This window comes from Jaculus jaculus, chromosome 13, assembly GCF_020740685.1.
Source record: "Jaculus jaculus isolate mJacJac1 chromosome 13, mJacJac1.mat.Y.cur, whole genome shotgun sequence".
Lineage (NCBI taxonomy): Eukaryota > Metazoa > Chordata > Mammalia > Rodentia > Dipodidae > Jaculus > Jaculus jaculus.
In genome coordinates this window covers 57197962-57217746 of record NC_059114.1, presented here as the reverse complement: position 1 = coordinate 57217746, position 19785 = coordinate 57197962, and the positions used below count along the sequence as shown (strand labels likewise).

The 19785-nt window shown below is 37.2% G+C and overlaps 1 pseudogene; it reads left to right on the top strand.

The window, feature by feature from the left end:
* LOC101608851 overlaps positions 1–13776 on the top strand; it is a 111988-nt pseudogene extending 98212 nt beyond the window's left edge.
* The last annotated feature ends 6009 nt before the right edge of the window (positions 13777–19785 follow it).

Below are 19785 nucleotides of genomic sequence, written 5' to 3'. Positions count from 1 at the left end.
CATCTGGGTCCTCTATTCTCTTCCACTGATCTACATGTCTGATTTTGTGCCAGTACCATAGCAGAAATTCTATATGAACTCCAAGAATAAGCAATAAATGCTGAGTCCACTGAAAACTTTTAGATAACTTATACTGATCACAAAGAGTTCACTATCTACTGACAAAGATTAGACCTTTAACATACAAACATAAGACTAAAGTTTAGTACTGCTGTGATAACCTTTTCTGGGGTTTAAATTTATGATCTCATTCCTCATTTCTTCACTATATATATATATATATATATATATATATATATACACACACATACATATATATATTCATATATATATATATATTTATATATATATATAAAACAAATATATATATATATATATATATATATATATATATATATATATATATATATAAGAATTTCATTAATTAGTGGTTCTGGATCCCTAAGGGTAGAAAAGAAGGCCAAGCTACTTAATTCCATAATGGAGAACTGTAGACCATTTCCATATTAAAAATAAATCAGTTATATAATGCATGGCTAATAAGAGAATGATACAAACTTTGGGAAATAGTTGCTGTCTTATATTCTTACTGTATTTATTTGTGTTTGACCTGAGGCACTCACCTGTAGAGTATAAATTATCTATTTTGAGAAATAACAAATGAAAACGAGCATATTATATTTGGAAGAACATTTGATGCCTTTAAAGTTCCGGCACCTTTCAGCTGACCATCATGCATTCTATCTGATAATAACTGTTCCAAGTGGAATCATCATGGTTGACTGCACCCTATCACACCATTGGATTAGGAAAGTAGAACTTAGAGGTATGTGTGAAGTATTTCTTGATTATTCACAAGGTAACTCCTGATTGAAATAGGCACAGAAAACACTCAGTTGATCTCAGTGTACAGCAAAAGCACTGGACTGTGGCTCAACAACTGACCTTCAGAAATTACTATGACCTTCAAATTGCCACTAGCAGCAGTGACACATTTTTATAGAATTTTCTAGTAAATTTTTATTAAAGAAAAGACATAATCAATTTCTTTGTTATTTCCCAAAAAGGTTAGTAGTAACTTATTTTTATAAATATTATAGTTTGCTCAAGAAACATAATATTTTAATTTAAAATTTAGTCCTTTTATCAATAACAACTACAATAATGCAGTAATAAATTTTATGTTACAGAAGAAATAAGGCCTGAAGTTGTGCACATCTAAATATTTATTTCTGTCTTTGTATTTTTATAAATACCTATTGTACCTATTGTGGAACATTTTATTACATTTTAATGAATTCCCAAAGTCTACATTTCAGGTTGAGACTATGTAGACTTTATTTTAGTTTTGTTATTATTTTATCATTTTTCTCATTTATTTACTTATTGTGTTTATTTAGTGATAATAAGGAATGAACCTTGGTCAAGGCAAATGCTTTTGTTGACTTTTAAAACACTGAAGTAATTACTAGTTCAGAAAAGAGAGTAATTTGTTCATTAACAGATGCTAAACTCACATTCACTTCATTTTTTTTCAATTGCTTTAAAAATGAAAGATAAAATTGTATATGTTTAATGTCTACAAAATGGTATTATGAAACATTTATATATTATGGAATGTCTAGTTTATTAATCTAAGAAATACCATCCAGGTTTTTTTTTTGGTGAGAAAATAATGCATGCTTTCTTTCAGCATTTTTTGGTGAGAAAATAATGCATGCTTTCTTTCAGCATTTTTCAAAGTTATATTATTAACTAGTGTCACAACTGGTTTCCTGTTCTTTTGTTGTTGATTTTGTTTAATTAGTATTATATCAGGGTTTTTTTTGTAGCTTTAGTATTTTTTTCAAATTCACTATTTATAAAAGTCTGGCCTTATCCAAGCGTGGTGGTGCACTCCTTTTATCCCAGCACTGGGGAGGCAGAGGTAGGAGTATTGCTGTGAGTTCAAGGCCACCCTGAGGCTACAGAGTGAATTCCAGGTCAGCCTGGGCTAGAGAGAAACCCTACTTCGAAAAACAAAACAAACAAACAAAAAAAAGTCTGGCCTTGAATTTCTGACCTTTCTGCCTCTTTTTTTTTTTTTTTTTAACTGGTGTAAAAAAGGCTAAAGTTGCTATGTGAGACAAGAGATTTCTTGATTGTGTTTCTCTCATCATGCAGACACTTTGTATGTTTTGATGAATATCTTCCCTTCCTGCTAAGGATCATTCCACTATCTACAAAAAGAACTTTTAGATACTATATGTGGGCAAGTATGAATGTGTCATGTTGTATTTTTGTCCCCAATTTACTAAACTTATTTTTATAGCTTGAAGATGAGATTTAGTTATATGAAGAATTATGATTATGGCCACTGAATCTTGTTTTTTAAATCCTAACTTTAAAAGAAAAAAAAAAACAACAACCCTTTTTCTTCAGTAACAGTGATAACACAAAGAACATGCTTGAAATATTTGCTTATCTGATTGTAATCATACACAAAATCCAATTGTGCCTATTGATAAACATTTGGGTATTAATAGATGCTGTGGAAATTTGAGTGGTGGGCTCATTTAAAGATGAGATGTTCACTTTAGGTGATTTTTTAAAACCACAACAAAATTTATCAGTTAAGTAAATATTTTATGTTTCTTCAAAACTGTAGCCTTTATTCTTTCAAACACAAAATAGGAGGTTTGAAAATGACTAGAATTGAAGAGTTTACTGTCCAAATCAAGCCCTGTCTAGGACTGAGTAAATGCACTGAAGTATATTTGGGCTTGCTGTCAAAACAGGCAAGTTTATGAAACCCAGGAAAATGGGCTGGACACTACTCCATATGCAAAGCCATCAGCATGAATAATGTTGATGGTGGCACTTCCACCTATTCGTATAGACATGCTTTGGTGGCTAGAATTGACTGCTATCCACAAAAAGTGACAGCTTCCATGGGCAAGAAAACAATTGCCAAAAAATCAAAGACTAAGTCTTTTGTGAAGATTTAAAACTACAATCATCTCATGCCCACAAGATACTCTATGGACATCCCCTTGGACAAAATTGTTTTCAACAAAGATGTCTTCAGAGACCCAGCGTTGAAACATAAGGCCAGATGGGAGGACAAGTTCAAGTTTGAAGAGAGACACAAGACAGGCAAGAACAAGTGGTTCTTTCAGAAGCTTTGGCTTTTGATGTATTTTCTTTTTCCCCAATCATTAAAAATAAAACACTCAAGCAAGAAATTACAGAAGACACTAGGAAATGCAAAGTCATCCCTTGTTATTGGATTGGAAGAATCAATATTGTAAAAATGGTAATCTTACCAAAAGCAATCTACACATTTAATGCAATCCCCATCAAAATTCCAATTGTAGTCTTCATGGAAATAAAAAAATAAACCCAAAAATTCATTTGGAAGCAAACATCCTAGAATATCTAACACAACTTTAAGCAAAAAAAATAAGGCTGGTAGTATCATCATACCTGATTTTAACCTATACTACAAAAATATAGTAACAAAAACATCATGGTACTGGCACAAAAACAGACATGTAGATCAATGGAACAGAAGAGAGGACACAGATGTAAGTCTGGGTAGATATAGCCACATAATATTTGATAAAAATGCCAATAATACTCATTGGAGATAAGACAGCCTCTTCAGCAAGTAGTGCAGAGAAAACCAGCTATGTATCTATGGAAGGATGAAAATAAATCCTTATTTCTCTCCATGTAAAAGAATTATGTCCAAATGTATCAAAGACCTTAATATCAGACCAGAAACTCTAAAACTGCTAGAGGAAAAAGTAGAGAAAACCTTTCAACATATTGGTATTGGCAAAGACTTTCTGAATATAACCCCAATTGCTCAGGAAACAAAATCACAGATCAACTGCTAAGACCTCATGAAATTACAAAGATTTTGTACAGAAAAGGACACTGTGAATGGAGCAAAGTGGCCACCTACAGAATCAGAGAAAATCTTTGCCAGCTATACATCAGATAAAGGATTAATATATAGGGTATACAAAGAACAGAATGAATGAAATAATAAGAAATCAAACAACCTGATTATAAACTGGGTTATGGAGCATGGTGGTGCACACCTTTAATCACAACGTTCCTGTAGAAGGATCACCATGATTTGTAGGCCACCCTGAGACTACAGAATGAATTCCAGGTCACCCTGGACTACAGTGAGACCCCATCTTGAAAAACCAGAAAACAAACAAAAAATGGCTATTGTTGCAGTCCGGTATGTATTGCTGTTAGAAATCACCCAACCAAGAGCAGCTTCTGGGAAAAAGAGGTTTATTTGGCTTACAGGCTCGAGGGGAAGCTTCACGATGGCAGGGGGAAACGGTGGCATGAGCAGAGGGTGGACATCACCCCCTGGCCAACATAAGGTGGACCATAGCAACAGGAGAGTGTGCCCAACACTGGCATGGGGAAACTGGCTATAAAGCCCATAAGCCCGCCCCCAACAATACACACCCTCCAGGAGGCATTAATTCCCAAATATCCATCAGCTGGGAACCTAGTATTCAGAACACCTAAGTTTATGGGGGACACTTGAATCAAACCACCATATTCCGCCCCTGACCCCCATAAACTGGTAATCATACATGATGTAAAATGCAATGCATTCATCTCATTTTAAAAGTCCCATAGTTTTTATCAATCCCAATGATGTTCATACATCCCCATAGTCCAAGATCTTTTAACTGAGCCGAAATACCAAAACATAACCTCAAAAAACCCATAATGGCACAGAATAAATATTCACACTGCAAAAGATGGCATTGGGCATAGCAAAGAAACATTCAACCAATACAAGATTTAAAACAACCAGAGCAAATATCAAAATCTGTAGCTTCAAGTCCAGCAACTCTAGCCAGTGACAAATCTTCAAGTCTGATAATTCTAACCAGCAACAAGTCTCTGGCATTCCAATTCCACCCCTCCAGCTAGGCTTCTCACAGTCCTGGAAAACTTTATTGGGGCCAGCAGCTCCTCGGCAGCCATCTCATGGTCCCGGCATCTCCACTGGGTCTCTACTGCAAGCCACGGTTCATCCTCATGGCTCCATGGGGTCTCTATGCAGGCAAACAGCAAACCTGCTTCACACTTCCCATGGCCATTTCCAAAACACAAGACCGTGTTGCAAACTCAATGACCCTCTTTCCAGCATTTTATACTCCACGATACCAGGTAGGTGCCAATTTGTTAATCCAGTGGGGGAATAAAGCAGACTTTGAAGAACAGGACACTAATTGATCATTCAGGCCCCTTCTAAAGAGTTGACATTCTTCCTGTTGCCCCAGCGCAGGTCAGCTAGCCCAGTCTCAAAGGTTGTAATCTCTCAGTTGCAGCTGAACGGGCAGCAGTTCACCCAAAGATTTTCCTTTCTGTGCCATATCCCTCTGCACACACCAGTTCATTTCTACGCTAAGCAACCCTGCACAACTTCTCAGGACACGGGCACAAGAGCAAGCTTCTCACACAAACTGCTAGCCCAGTCCAGGCACAGCTCTTTCTCACCCTCATAAGCCAAACCTCAGTCCATACTTCTTACTGCATTCAGGTCTTAGAGCTCAGACCAGAATAGTCCATTAAGCTGTACTTACAGCACTGCAAGGCACCTCTTAGGCCAAGGTTGCAACTCCTTCCACTTTCCTCTTGAAAATCAGCTACAAAAGGCTGAAGCCACATAGTCAGGTGTCTAGCAGCAATCCCACTCCTTGGTACCACTTTACTGTTGCAGTCCGGTTTGTATTGCTGTTAGAAATCACCCAACAAAGAGCAGCTTCTGGGAAAAAGAGGTTTATTTGGCTAACAGGCTCGAGGGGAAGCTTCACGATGGCAGGGGAAAACGGTGGCATGAGCAGAGGGTGGACATGACCCCCTGGCCAATATAAGGTGGACCATAGCAACAGGAGAGTGTGCCCAACACTGGCATGGGGAAACTGGCTATAAAGCCCATAAGCCCGCCCCCAACAATACACACCCTCCAGGAGGTGTTAATTCCCAAATATCCATCATCTGGGAACCTAGTATTCAGAACACCTAAGTTTATGGGGGACACCTGAATCAAACCACCACAGCTATGGAACTAAATAAAGAGTTCTCAAAAGAAGAAATACAGATGGCACATGAACATTTAAAAAAGTGTTCTACATACTTAGTCATCAGGGAAATGCAGATTAAAACTACACTCCATCTCACTCCTGAGGAATGGCTACCATCATGAAAACCAATGACCATAAATGCTGGCGAGAATATGGAAAAAGATGAACCCTTCTACACTGTTGGTGGGAATGCAATCTGTTCCAGCCATGGTGGACGTCAGTGTGGAGGTTCCTGAGAGAGCTAAAAATAGATATGCCATATGGCCCAGCTATATCACTCCTAGGCATATATCCTAAGGACTCGTCTTACTACCTTAGAGATACTTGCTCAACCATGTTTACTGCCACTCTATTAACAATAGGTAGGAAATGGAACCAGCCTAGATGTACCACAACTGATGAGTAGATTATGAAGATATGGCACATTTATACAATGGAGTTCTACTCAGTAGTAAAGAAAAATGAAATTTTCGGGAAAATGGATGGATCTGGAAAGGATTAAACATAGTGAGGTAACCCATGTCCAAAAAGCCAAACATCATATGCTCGCTCTCTCTCTCTTTCTCTGTCTCTCTCTCTCTCTCCCATATGTGGATTCTAATTACAAATGATTGGACTTCTATGTGGGTAGGAATAAAACTTAATATCAGAGGCCAGTAAAGTAGAAAGGTGATATAAAGGGAAGAAAAAGGCAGGGAAGGGGTCTTAAAAGGGTGGTGTTGCATATATATAAGTAGAAGAACAGATTAATGAGAGTGAAAAGGCCTGAGTGAGGAAAGAGATTGAGTAAACAGGCAGAGCTAATCAAAATTTAAGAGTATATAAATAAGTCATATGGAAACCTACTTTTTTGGATAATGGAACACTCAGAAGCCATAGATTGTTACTAGAAAATTTTCAGTGCCAGTGATGACCCTTGGTTTACCACCAGGAATAGATGATAAGACCCTGTTGCTAAAGTCTCCACATACTTGGGCTGCAAGGTCACTGAGAAATCCTGCTGGAGCTGAGCTGAAAACCTCTTCCATGTAGATAAGCTGACAGAAAGCTAGAAAAAGCTATGCTACATGCAGTTCAATGGGAGAGAGAGAAATCACCAGTGAAGATACTCAACAGTGGACACTGAAAGCTGTAATTTGGCCAGCCAGGACAAATGAGCCAATGGGTGCAATGGTGGCCTGTCTATTATGGGGAAAACTAACTGCTCTCTAATTGGACTGGAGGCCCAGTCCATGGGAGGGAATGCATCTCTTATACTGAAGACCTACAACAGGAGTAGTCATGAGCCCTAGGGGTATAATGTCTGCCTGTGTCTGGTTAAGTGTAAGTACTGTGTTCACCAAAGTTCCCAGTAAGCACTTCTGTTAATGTTCATACCCATATATTAATGCTACTCTCACTTTTGGTTAGAGATCCTTCTCTTTTCAGATGGCAGCGACCTTGCGATGACTCAGAAGGTACTGAGAAGAAGTGACAGGAGTGCTCAGCACTGAAATATTTCCATCACATCTTCCAAGTCTCAGGGTCCACTGTGGAAGAGGTGGTGAAAAGAATGTAAGAGTCAATGGAAGGGTAGAACTCCTTACAATGTGCTCCTCTAGACACAAAATGACCTGGATATCCATGCCCTCACAGTGCCTGACACTACTTACACAAGCCATCATAATAGGAGGAAAAGATAATAACATCAACGTATACGAGAGACTGATTGAGAAGTGGAGGGGATATCATGGAGAGCAGAGTTTCAAATGGTAAAGTGTGGGAGGAGAGAATTACTATGGGATATTGTTTACTATAATGGAAGTTGTCAATAAATAAAATAAAACAACCTCTGACAAAAAAAGAAGCATGCTTGCCATTCTCCATTGATAGAAATTTCATACACAGTAGTCCATATCTCATTTTAATAGGTTCTAGATTTTACCAATTCATTGAAAATATTAACCAAAACTTTTACATTGCTACCATTGACATATAATTTTCAAACAATCTATACAATTCAGGGGAAGGGTAATCTGACTTTTAAAAGTTATTTTATGTTTATTTATTTATTTGAGAGAGAGAGAGAATAGGTATGCCAGGGCCTTCAGCCACTGCAAATGAACTTTAGATGTGTGGGTCCCCCTTGTGCATCTGGCTTAAGTGTTAAGTGGGCCCTGGGGGATCAAACCTGGGTCTTTTGGCTTTGCAGACAAGGACCTTAACCATTAAGCCATCACTCCATCCTATAATCTGATTTTTATGTTGGAGGTATCGTGGTGGTTTGATTCAGGTGTCCTCCCCCTGATAAAATTAGGTGTTCTGAATGCTAGGTTCCTAGCTGATAGAGATTTGGGAATTAATGCTTCCTGGAGGGAGTGCATAGTTGGGGTCAAGCTTATGGGTGTTATAAGGTTCCCCATGCCAGTGCTTGGCACCCTCTCCTGTTGCTATTCTTCACCTTATATTGGCCAGGAGGTGATGTCCACCTTCTGCTCATGCCATCATTTCCCCTGGCATTGTGGAGCTTCCCTTTAAGCCTATAAGCCAAAATAAAACTCTTGTTCCCACATGCTGCTCTTAGTCAGGTGATTTCTACCAGCAATTCAAACCTGACAGCAACAGTAAAGTAGTACTGAGGAGTGGGGTTGCTGCTAGACACTTAACCCTGTGGCTTTGGCCTTTTGGAGCTGATTTTTAAGAGGAATGTGGAAGGATTTGAAAACTTGGCCTAAGAGACACCTTGCAATGCTGTAAGTACAGCTGGATGGACTAGTATGGTCAGACTAGAAAGACATGAATGCAGTAAGAACTATGGACTGTGAGGTTTGGCTTATGAGATGAGAAACAACTTTGCTTGGACTGGGCTAGCAGTTTGTTTGCCTGTGTCCTGAGAGTTGTGCAGGGTTTCTTTGCATACAAATGAACTGGTGTGAGCAGATGGATATGTCACAGAAAGAAAAATCTTTTGGTGAACTCTTCCCCGTTCAGCTGCAATTGAGAGATTACAACCTTTGAGATTGGGCATGCTTATCTATACTGTGGCAATAAAGAATGTAGACTCTTTTGAAGGGGCCTGAATGCTCAAGGAGTCCTGTTCTTCAAAGTCTGCTTTATTCCCCCCGGGATTAACAAATTGGCACCCTACCTGGTTTTGTGGAGTATAAGAAATGCAGGAAAGAGAGGGTGATTGAGTTTGCAACATGGTCTTGTGTTTTGGAAATGGCCATGGGCAGTGTGAAGCAGGTTTTGTTGGATGCCTGCGTGGAGATCCCATGGAACCATGAGGATGAGCCATGGATTGCAGTGGAGACCCAGTGGAGATACCAGAACTATGAGATGACTGCTAAGGAGAGCTGCCGGCCCCAATGATGTTTTCCAGGACTGTGAGTAGCCTAGCTGGAGGGGTGGAATTGCAGTGCCAGAGACTTGTTGCTGATTAGAATTATCAGTATTGGAGATTTGTCACTGGCTAGAGTTGTTGAACTTGGAGTTACAGTTTGATGTTTTCCCTGGTTGTTTTAAATCTTATATTGACTAAATGTTTCTTTGCTATACCCAATGTCATCTTCTGCAGTGTGAATGTTTATTCAGCACCATTATGGGTATTTTGAGGTTAATTTTTGGTATTATGGCTCAGTTAAAAGATCTTGGACTATGGAGCTATATGAACATCACTGGATTTGATAAAAACTATGGGGACTTTTAAAGTTAGACGAATGCATTGCATTTTACATCATGTATGGTTATCAGTTTATGGGGGCCAGGTGTGGAATGTGGTTATTTGATTCAGGTGTCCCCTGAAAACATAGGTGTTCTGAATGCTAGATTCCCAGCTGCTAGAGATTTGGGAATTAATGCCTCCTGGGGGAAATGTATTGGTGGGGATGGGCTTATGGGTGTTACAGCCAGTTTCGCCATGCTAGTTTTTGTCTCGCTGTCCTGTTGCTATTGTCCACCTTATGTTGGCCAGGGGGTGATGTCACCTTCTGCTCATGCCATCATTTCCCCTGGCACATGGTGAAGCTTCCCCTTGAGCCTATAAGCCAAAATAAACTTCTTTTTCCCACAAGCTGCTCTTGGTCAGGTGATTTCTACCAGGGATTCAAACCTGACTACAGCAGGTATTTAAGCATTTAAAATTGTGCTGGAGAGACGGTGCAGTGGCTACTAGTGCTTTCTGTCAAAGCCTGGTGGCCTGGGACTGATTCTCTAGTACTCAAGTAAAGGCAAGACACACATGTGGTACAAGTGACTTCATTCATTTACTGCTGCTGCCACAGTCGGCCCTGTCTGACCATAATCATTCTCTCTCTCTCCTTTTCTCTCCCCCCACTTTTTTTCTCTTTCTCTCAAGTATATAAGTGAATTAAATTGAATGAATAAACATTTAAAGATAATACCTGCTGCTTAAAATTACAGCTTGGGTTCATTTAAAAATAAACTGTTTTGTATTTCAATATCATAGGATCCACAAAAAAAAAAATGACATTTATGCATGTAACTTATAGTATTGTTGCTCATACTGTTGAATACCTGCAGATAAATTGGCATGGGATACTGCTATATGTTATTCTCCTAGTATTTAGTAGACTCAGATATGGTGCTAGATTGATTTTGCCTAAACATCTCTTTATTCAGTTAACTTCACTATGGAACTTAGGTTTGTCCCTTGCTTATGGTTAGATTTTGCACCTAGAAAGTTAAAAAGAAAATCAATATTTAACACACATCACAAAACTAATAGTTAAATTAAGAAAAGTTGAACATTATATCTAACATGAAAACAAATGATAATTCTTATACTATAGAGGAAACATTGGAAAAAAATTTAAGTATGAAGTGGTGACAAATTACACAAAAGTGGCGAAAGACCTAAAAAATTAAAATACCAAATCACTGAAAAAATTAAAGAAGGAGAAAATAATTGAAAACTATGATCTGAACATGGACTTAAAAAGTCAATGGAGGGCTGGAGAGATTTAATAGTGGTTAAGGTGTTTGCCTACAAAGCCAAAGGACCCAGGTTCAATTCCTTAGAACCCATGTAAGCCAGATGCACAAGATAGGAAATGCATCTTAAATTTGTTCATAGCAGCTAAAAGCCCTGGTGCACCCATTCTCTCTCTATCTGCCCTTGCCTCATTTTTGACTTTTCTCTCTCAAATAAAAGAAAGTCAATATAAAGAATCAATATTCTTCAAGTTGATTTCAGATTCAGTATAGTTTCAATAAACACATTGGTACATTTAGTTATCATAAAAATAACATGTGGCTTTATCAATTGTTTAGTGGTTAAGGTGCTTGCCTGCAAAGCCTAAAGGCCTGGGTTCAATTCTCCAGTACCCAATATATGCAGCAGTTCATGCATCTGGGGATCGCTTGCAGTGGCTGAAGGCCCTGGCACACCCCTTCTCTCTATCTGTCTCTCTTCTCTCTATCTCTCTCTGCTTACCAATAAAGAAATTAATAAAATGTTTATGAACACAAAGTATTAATAGTCCTTAAAGTGATCTTAAAAAGGACAAAATTGAGTAATTTGGATTTTTCATAAAGTTTTATATGTTACAACCAACATACGTTGTTATGATTATAAAAATAAATCAAATATAACAAAATTAAAATTTAAATATTAGGAAAATATATAGTTACCATGATGGTTTGATTCAGGTGTTCCACATATACTTATGTGTTCTGAATGTTTGGGTCCCCAGCTGATGGCCATTGGGGAGTTGACACCTCCTTGAGGCAGTATATTGTTGGGGGAGATTTATAGGTATTATAGCTATCTTCCCCTTGTCAGCTTACAGCATACTCTTCTGTTGCTGTTGTCCATCTGATGTTGGTCACAGGAGGTGATGTCCACCCTCTGTTCATGTCATCGTTTTTCCCTGCCATCATGAAGATTCCCCTCATGTCTATAAGACAAAATAAACCCTTTTCTCCCACAAATTCTTGCTTGTATGTTTTCTGCCAGCAATGTTAACCTGACTGCAGCAGTTGTTTTTCTACAAATGTGCCAAATTATTCACTAGGTAATTTTATGTTTATATAAATGCTGCAAAAATATTGAAAAGTGGGAAGAAAAACAGCAGCCTTTTTCTCATATCAATTATAAATATTATTTAAGTTAGAACTTAGATTGAAAATAAAAGTTAAGGGCTAGAGGGATGGCTTAGCAGTCAAGGTGTTTGCCAGTAAAGCCAAAGGACCCAGGTTCGATTCTCCAGGACCAACGTGAGCCAGATGTTCAAGGTGGTGCATGTGTCTGGAGTTCATTTGTAGTGCTTGAAGTCCCTGGCATGTCTGTTCTCTCTGTCTGTCTGTCCATGACTCTCTCAAACAAACAAACAAACAAATAAATAAATAAATAAATAAATAAATAAATAAAATGTAAAAAGAAAATAAAGAAAAGTTAATCTACAAAGTTTGTCAAAGTACTCATGCAAAAATATATTCTAAGCCTTAGCATATGCAAAGGTTTTTAAACAATGCATGACAAAATAATAACCATAAAATAATAAGTTCTGATGATCAAACAGCCACATTTGAAAACAAATTTTAGGGCTGGAGATATGGCTAAGTGGTTAAAGTGTTTGCCTGCAAAGCCTAAGGACCCTAGTTCAAATTCCTAGTACCCACATAAAACCAGATGCATAAGTAGTATATATCTCTGAAGTTTGTTTGCAGTGGCTAGGGGCCTGGTGTACCTATTGTCTCTCCCCTCTTTCTATGAGCCTCTTTCTCTCTCTCACTCTCTATTGAATAAAAATAAATAAAATTAACAGCAAAAATGAATTTTATTGATATTATGCTTTCAATAAATTGAATTTGGGATATATGAAATTCTACTAACATAAAGTAAAAAGTGCAAGATATCTAACGAAAGCATGAAGGTAATTAGACAAAAAGTCTTGAGCAAACAATTTGAAAATTTCACTAGTACATGTACTCATTAGTAATAGTGGTAAAATGTAAATTCTATCGAAAATAGATACCAGTAGTCTCCCCAGGATCCACATAAGGCAGATGCACAAGGTTTTGCACGCATTTGGATTTCATTTGCAAGATATTCTAACGAAAGCATGAAGGTAATTAGACAAAAAATCTTGAGCAAACAATTTGAAAATTTCACTAGTACATGTACTCATTAGTAATTTATTTTGTATCTAATTCAATCTTCTTTGGTAAATTTTTTCAACTCTTCAACTATCATATTTAATATCCACTTATGTAAACAACAGTCTAATATAATTTATCTTCAAAAATAAATTTATATTGTTTTATGTACTTGCAGTTTCTATGATTGCTCTTTTAATTTAGGCCATAATCCAATTTTTAAAAATGTATTAGTATTTTGACAACAGTTCATGCTATGATAAAATATTGTACATAGACAAAATTAGAGGACAGAGGGAAGGAAGGCAGGAGAATTTATATTTCCCAAAGTGACTGATTAAATATAAAATATCCCCCATACCGTCACATTGCATATTTACTCCCCAGTTGGTGGCACTGTTTGCGAAAGTTAAGAAACTTTTAGGACATGGAGCCTTGGCTGCAGGAAGGGGGTCACTATGGGCAGGTCTGGAAGTTATTTTAATATTTTATGTTTTGGTTATCCAGGCCACAGTTGGTGCTCCCTGATCCCCGCCAAGACTTTCTTTCAGCAGAGGTGATCATCTAATGCCAGCTTTCTGTTTCTGCCCTGCTTTCTCTGCCCTCATGCATTTCAATCTCTGGATCATTAAGGGGAAGTAAACCCTGTTCCTGCTGTACATTTTGTCTCTATAGTTTGACCTACTAATGGGAAGTTAATTGACAGAACTCTGCAATCTCAAATGGGAACTTTCTCATTCTATCTGTTCTTTGTTTTGTATATCTTGTACATAAGCACACACACCAGGCCCACCCCTTAAGGTCCCCTTTCTACCAATGTTCAAGTTTGATATTCTTTATGATTGCAGAAATTCAGATCAAGAGCTCTCCCACTAATAACACTTTCAACAATGAGATGACAACCTGTCCTTTCTTTGATCGTTAAGACAACTGGACCCTGTATCCAAGCTTCTTGAATGAATTTTCCCCTTTTTGATGGTAAAAGCTTCCTTTAACACCTTACAACCCCCTTTTGATGCACAACTGGCTTTTGGTAGCATTACCACAGATTAAAATCCTCCTTGCTCAGTTTGAGATGAATTATTCATTTTTGGAGATGTCATGCCCTATAGTATCTTTTCTAGCCTTTCCAGCACAAATTAGTAAACTTTATATGGAATTGACTGAGGAAATATCTTTAGTAAGTATTATGCAATCAATCAACATCAATCTTGTGACTCTATAAATATCTATTTCTCCTGAGGAACAGCTGTCTTAAGGGATTTGATAAAATATCCAACCTTTAAAATTGGGCACCTACAAGTTCTCCAAAGTTGTAATTTATATTTCAATAATGTATGTAATGTTTAGTGAATTTGGAAAATGTCTACTTATGTGTTCATTCAGTGAATATTTAAGCACCTCAGAATGAGCATTGTTCTCATAAGAGGGAAGCAGAGACCAAAGAAAATCTTTAAATTTTCAAAGCTTAGATTTTAGTGGGGAAGACCATAATTAACCAACAACAACAACAACAACAAAATAAAAACCAAAAAAAAAAAAAACACATGCTCTTATTGTATCACCTACTAAGCAAAGTATTGACAACTAACTAAGGTAAAAGGCTATGCACTGAGCTTACAGTCTAAAAATAATTCATTAAATAATGCTGCTTCTCCCATTATTTTGGGAAGGAGAGAGAAAAAAAGTACCTCTCACTCAATTGGCTGCATTACTTACCTGACCTATGAAAACTTGTTGCTCACAGCAGCCTTTATTTTCAAATTATTTTATTTTGATCACGAATTGTTTCAAAATAAATTGCATATGGATGATGTTAAGGTTAATTATGCACTCTCCAGTTCACAACAGATGTCACAATTCCTGATTGCCAATGTCTGATGATAGTCACTTTACCTGTCAATAGACACTGAATTAGTAACAACCAGACAGATATCTAACAGTTAACTACTATTTGAATAAATAAGGACAGATTTGTTGACATAGAATGAAACATGGTGCCACTAAAAAAAAAAAAAAAGAAGAACTTTTAACAAACCTCTGAGTTAAAATGAAAGATATTTGAAGGTCTTTTTTTTTTTTTTCCCTGTATAAGGTTATCCCTTTTCTATGTCCTATACTGTCTTCTGGATGATCTTTCTGTCATTCATTTGGCTGTTCCTGTTTTTATTGGCCTCTAATAATAGAAAGCTATTTTCATTCTAAAAGATGGCCTTGCTCATGTCTAGATAATTGGTGCCATGCAGCCAACTGAGACTTGCAATCTGGAAGCTCCATGATGGTCCTGGACTGACACTGGCTCTGAGTGAGGGCTTCAATCCACCTTGAAAAGACTATTGAAGGTGACATATTCTCTGAAGAAAGTTTGCAAGCCTATGTCAGTTATAGAAGCTATTTTTGAAATATACTCATAGTCTGTATTCCCAGGATTTCATCTGTGTGAGATTTCAGCTTTTCATGCACTGTGTTCTGTTACTGAGATGACTCAGGTTTCTGAGAGGTTCTGTGTCTTTTCTCATTTCTGCTCTTGCTATATTTTAAATAAGCAATGAGTCATGGGAATAGACATGTTGCTCACTCCTTTATAAGCTGGTGGAGAGTCTTTGGGTTAAAACCACCTAGTGAATCAATGCCTATTCAAATCATGCTTTTATGCCTCAGAACTTTAATGTTCTTCTATGACCATTTTATGTACTCCTTCACATTATTTAACTTCCTTTTCATTTAATGTGAAAAAGAATATTCACAATTACTTACCATGGCAACCACAAAGAAATAGATTCAAATTCCTAGACTGGCACAGAGTTCACAGTTGCAATAATCATGCCAATTTTTTTTTCAACGTGACCCAATATAGTTATTTTAAGGATTCTCTTTCTTGATGAGAACAGAAAATGTGTGAGGAGTATGCTCAGTTGTTAATCAGCACAAGTGAATATTATTACCAACATCATCAACCATAGCTAAAACTATCAAGGTCTTTTACATAGGAAGCAATACTACACACAATTTTATCTGCATATTAAATATACAGGGCTGGAGACAGTGCTCAGTAGTTAAAGGCACTTGCTTCCAAAGCCTGACGGCCTAGGTTAGATTCCCCAGTACCCACACAATGTCAGACACACCAAGCGGCACATGCATCTAGAGGTTAGCACCACAAGGCTCTGTTGTGCCCATATTCATCCTTTCTCTCTCTCTCCCACTCTCTCTCCTCACAATATGTCTCTTTATCAAATAAATAAATAAAATGTACATACAATGTTTTTTGTGTAATTTTTTGAAATGACAGTAATGTATATTATTTAGATGCTTATGTGGTGTATTATAGTTCACAAAGGAGAAACATGTTTAGAGATGAGAAAACATCTTATAAAATATGCAGTCTATTCTGAAGAATGAAGAATGATATTGTCTTTAACATGATCTGTAAGCAAGCCAAGAGAAATATATTACATTCCCTTCTAACACCACTAAATTCAAGTAAACACTCTTTATACAAAGACATGGGCAAATACAGTGTTTTTGTTTTCAGTTTTAATGTTCCCACTGAAGTCAATATTTATGCAATGTCAGACTGTGGCTCTATGTATTAGTGCTAGGTCATGTGTTCTGAAATTTTTCTTTAAATTTAGCTACTTCTTTATAAAGCATTCTTTAAGGATCATTTCATAAAAATCTAATAATTTCGCCCATTTAATGTAACCAGATTATGACACCCCTTTGCAGAACATAATCAACTCCAGTGAGCCTTAGGCAAATTACTAGAATCAAATCTACAAGAAAAAAAAAAAATAACCAAATCTTTACTTTGGAACCCCCTGCCACATGTGTGTGCATGAATGCACACACAAACACACCCTATTCCACAATGCTCTAATATTGCCTACAATATTCTAATTCCTTTGATTTTTGGTTTTTTTGAGGTGGGGTATCACTCTTGCCCAGGCTGACCTGGAATTCACTATGTAGTCTCAGGGTCGCCTTGAACTCACGGTGATGCTCCTACCTCTGCCTCCCAAGTGCTGGGATTAAAGGCGTGTACCACCATGCCCAGGTTCAATATTCTAATTCTTAACTATGAAGCTTATTAATATATTTCTGTATTTGCTCCTATTTAATTTAATACCTTTAGTTCCATCTACTTTGTTACAAATGATAGAATTTTACTTGCACTTTTATAGGTGTCCTTATAACTTTCTCCAAGAAACAGAATTCTGTTAGAAATTACCATGGTAATGATTAACAGGGGCATGTGAGGTACTGATGGAAACGGATTCAGATGAATACCAGTATAAAAGAGAAGGGAGAGGGCTGGAGAGATGGCTTAGTGATCAAGGTGCTTGCCTGCAAAGCCTAAGGACCCATGTTCTACTCTGCAGATTCCATGTAAACCTGACACACAAAGGTGAGGCAAGCACGAGGTCACACATGCCCTGTAGGTTGCACAAGCATCCTGAAGTTCAGTTTCAAGGGCTGATGCCATTGATACCAATTCTCTCTCTCTCTCTTCCTCTCTCAGTAAAAGAGAGACAGACAGACAGAAGGGTGAGTCAGAAGTTGGTTTCTGGTACAATACAAGTCTCAAATGACATAAAAGAAAACAGTGCATGCCTTCCTGAAAGGACATAATTCCTCAAAGACAATACACTTCAGTCAAGATAGCTACAGAAAATATTGACAGCTAACATTTTTGTAAGCCATTTTTCTTTTTTTTTTCAGTATATAGTATGACAAATTATTCTTTTTTTAAATTTTATTTATTAGTTTTCTTTTCAGCAAATATAGGCAGTTTGGGACCATTGTTTAGGCTCACCTATGATCTACCCCCTCCCATTGGACCCTCCTTTTTGATGTAAATGGGTTGTGCATTGTGGAGGTAGCCCACAGTAAGCCATTTTTCTAACTCTAGTCTCACAGGTAGATTATCATGGCTCATAGAATTATGTTTAAACCATCCTCTCTCATCTCACCAGATCCTTTGGCCAGCAGGAGAAAGTACAGCTACAGTTTCAAATATGTCCTGGGACCAAAATATCATAATTCTCTACTAGGTCTTCAAAATTCTATTCAGCCTTTTTGAGGTCTTTTGCTATTTTGTGTGGAATGATTCAAACCAAGCCCTAGTTCTAAGTAATCTGAATTCCAGATCATCAAATCCTCAGAGTCTTACTGAGCTTGCATTGAGGGTTATCTGGAAAAAAAAATGTATTAGCATGCCAGAGGTGATTTTAATTTCATATTTTTTAAAAAATATGTTACTTTGTTTATGTACTTATGAAAGAGGGAGGGATAAAGAAAGAGAATGGGCATTCCAGGCCCTCCAACCTCTGTAAATAAATTCCACATAAATGTGCCACCTTGGGTATCTGGCTTATGTGGGTCCTGGGGAAATTGAACCTCGGTCCTGTGACATGCAAGTAAGTGTCTTAACTACTAAGCCATCTATCCAGCCATTCTTAAGTGTTTTTATTTGCTAGAATAAAAGGGTGAGGAAGTAGAGATGGAAAGAGAGAAAAAAAGACATACAAAGAGAGAGGAGAGAGCTAGAGAGAGAAGGAGAATTAATATCCTTGTACCAGTGCCTCTTGCTACTGAAAACATCTCTAGATGCATGTGCTGCCCTTTTGTGAAGGTGATATTACATGGGTACTAGAGAATTAAACCAATGATGGCAAACTTTGTAAGCAAGTGTCTTTAACTGCTGGGACACCTGCCCAGCCCCTAGAGGTGATTTTTGTGTATCATAAATATGCAATAATATCCTGTAGGTGACCAGCAGATATTTTAACAATTTAGGATTATATTGTAGTTCTATCACTGTGGCTTGCCTTACATTTATATTGCTTTATCACAATCTAAATTCTTGAAACATAAGGATTTCTTCCATAATATGGCCAAAAGAGCTGTCTAAAATATAGATTGGCAATATTATAAAGCATTTTACCCTCTAAGATTCAAAACTGATTTTTTTAATGCTATGTGATTAATGGTATAGAATATCTTATCTTAAGTAGTAGACAAATAATTGTATCAAGAATGGTGTACTGTGATAGTTTGAATGTATGTCCCCCATAGACTCATGTTTTCTATAAAAGCATATAACTTGGGTCTCCAGCTGCTTGGCTGGAAGAGGTATCACTGGATGTAGTTCCTGGGATCTTGCCCAAAAGTGTATTTAGGGGATGATTAGAATTTTATCCCAAAGATATACAGAATGGTTTGAACTCTGTTGATTCCTGCTTGCTGCCAGTTTTTACATGCTGCTTGTTGGTGTTTGATGGCAGCTGGTGGTTCCTCTCTGTGCTTGGGTTTATGAAAGTGAACCAACTTCATCCACAATTGATAGAACTTTCCTGGATTTGTAAGACTGAAATAAATCTTTCCTCCCATAAAACTGCATTTGGTTGGATGTGCAACTGTCTTCAACACATACCATCCAGTTCAATTTTCAATATCAGTTTGATTAACTCAAGATAAACATGATGAAATACATGGTTGGGATGAGTATTCCTACATTATCTACATATGTAGTGCTTGAATTTACCCCATAACATGATACAAATTTATTTCCTAG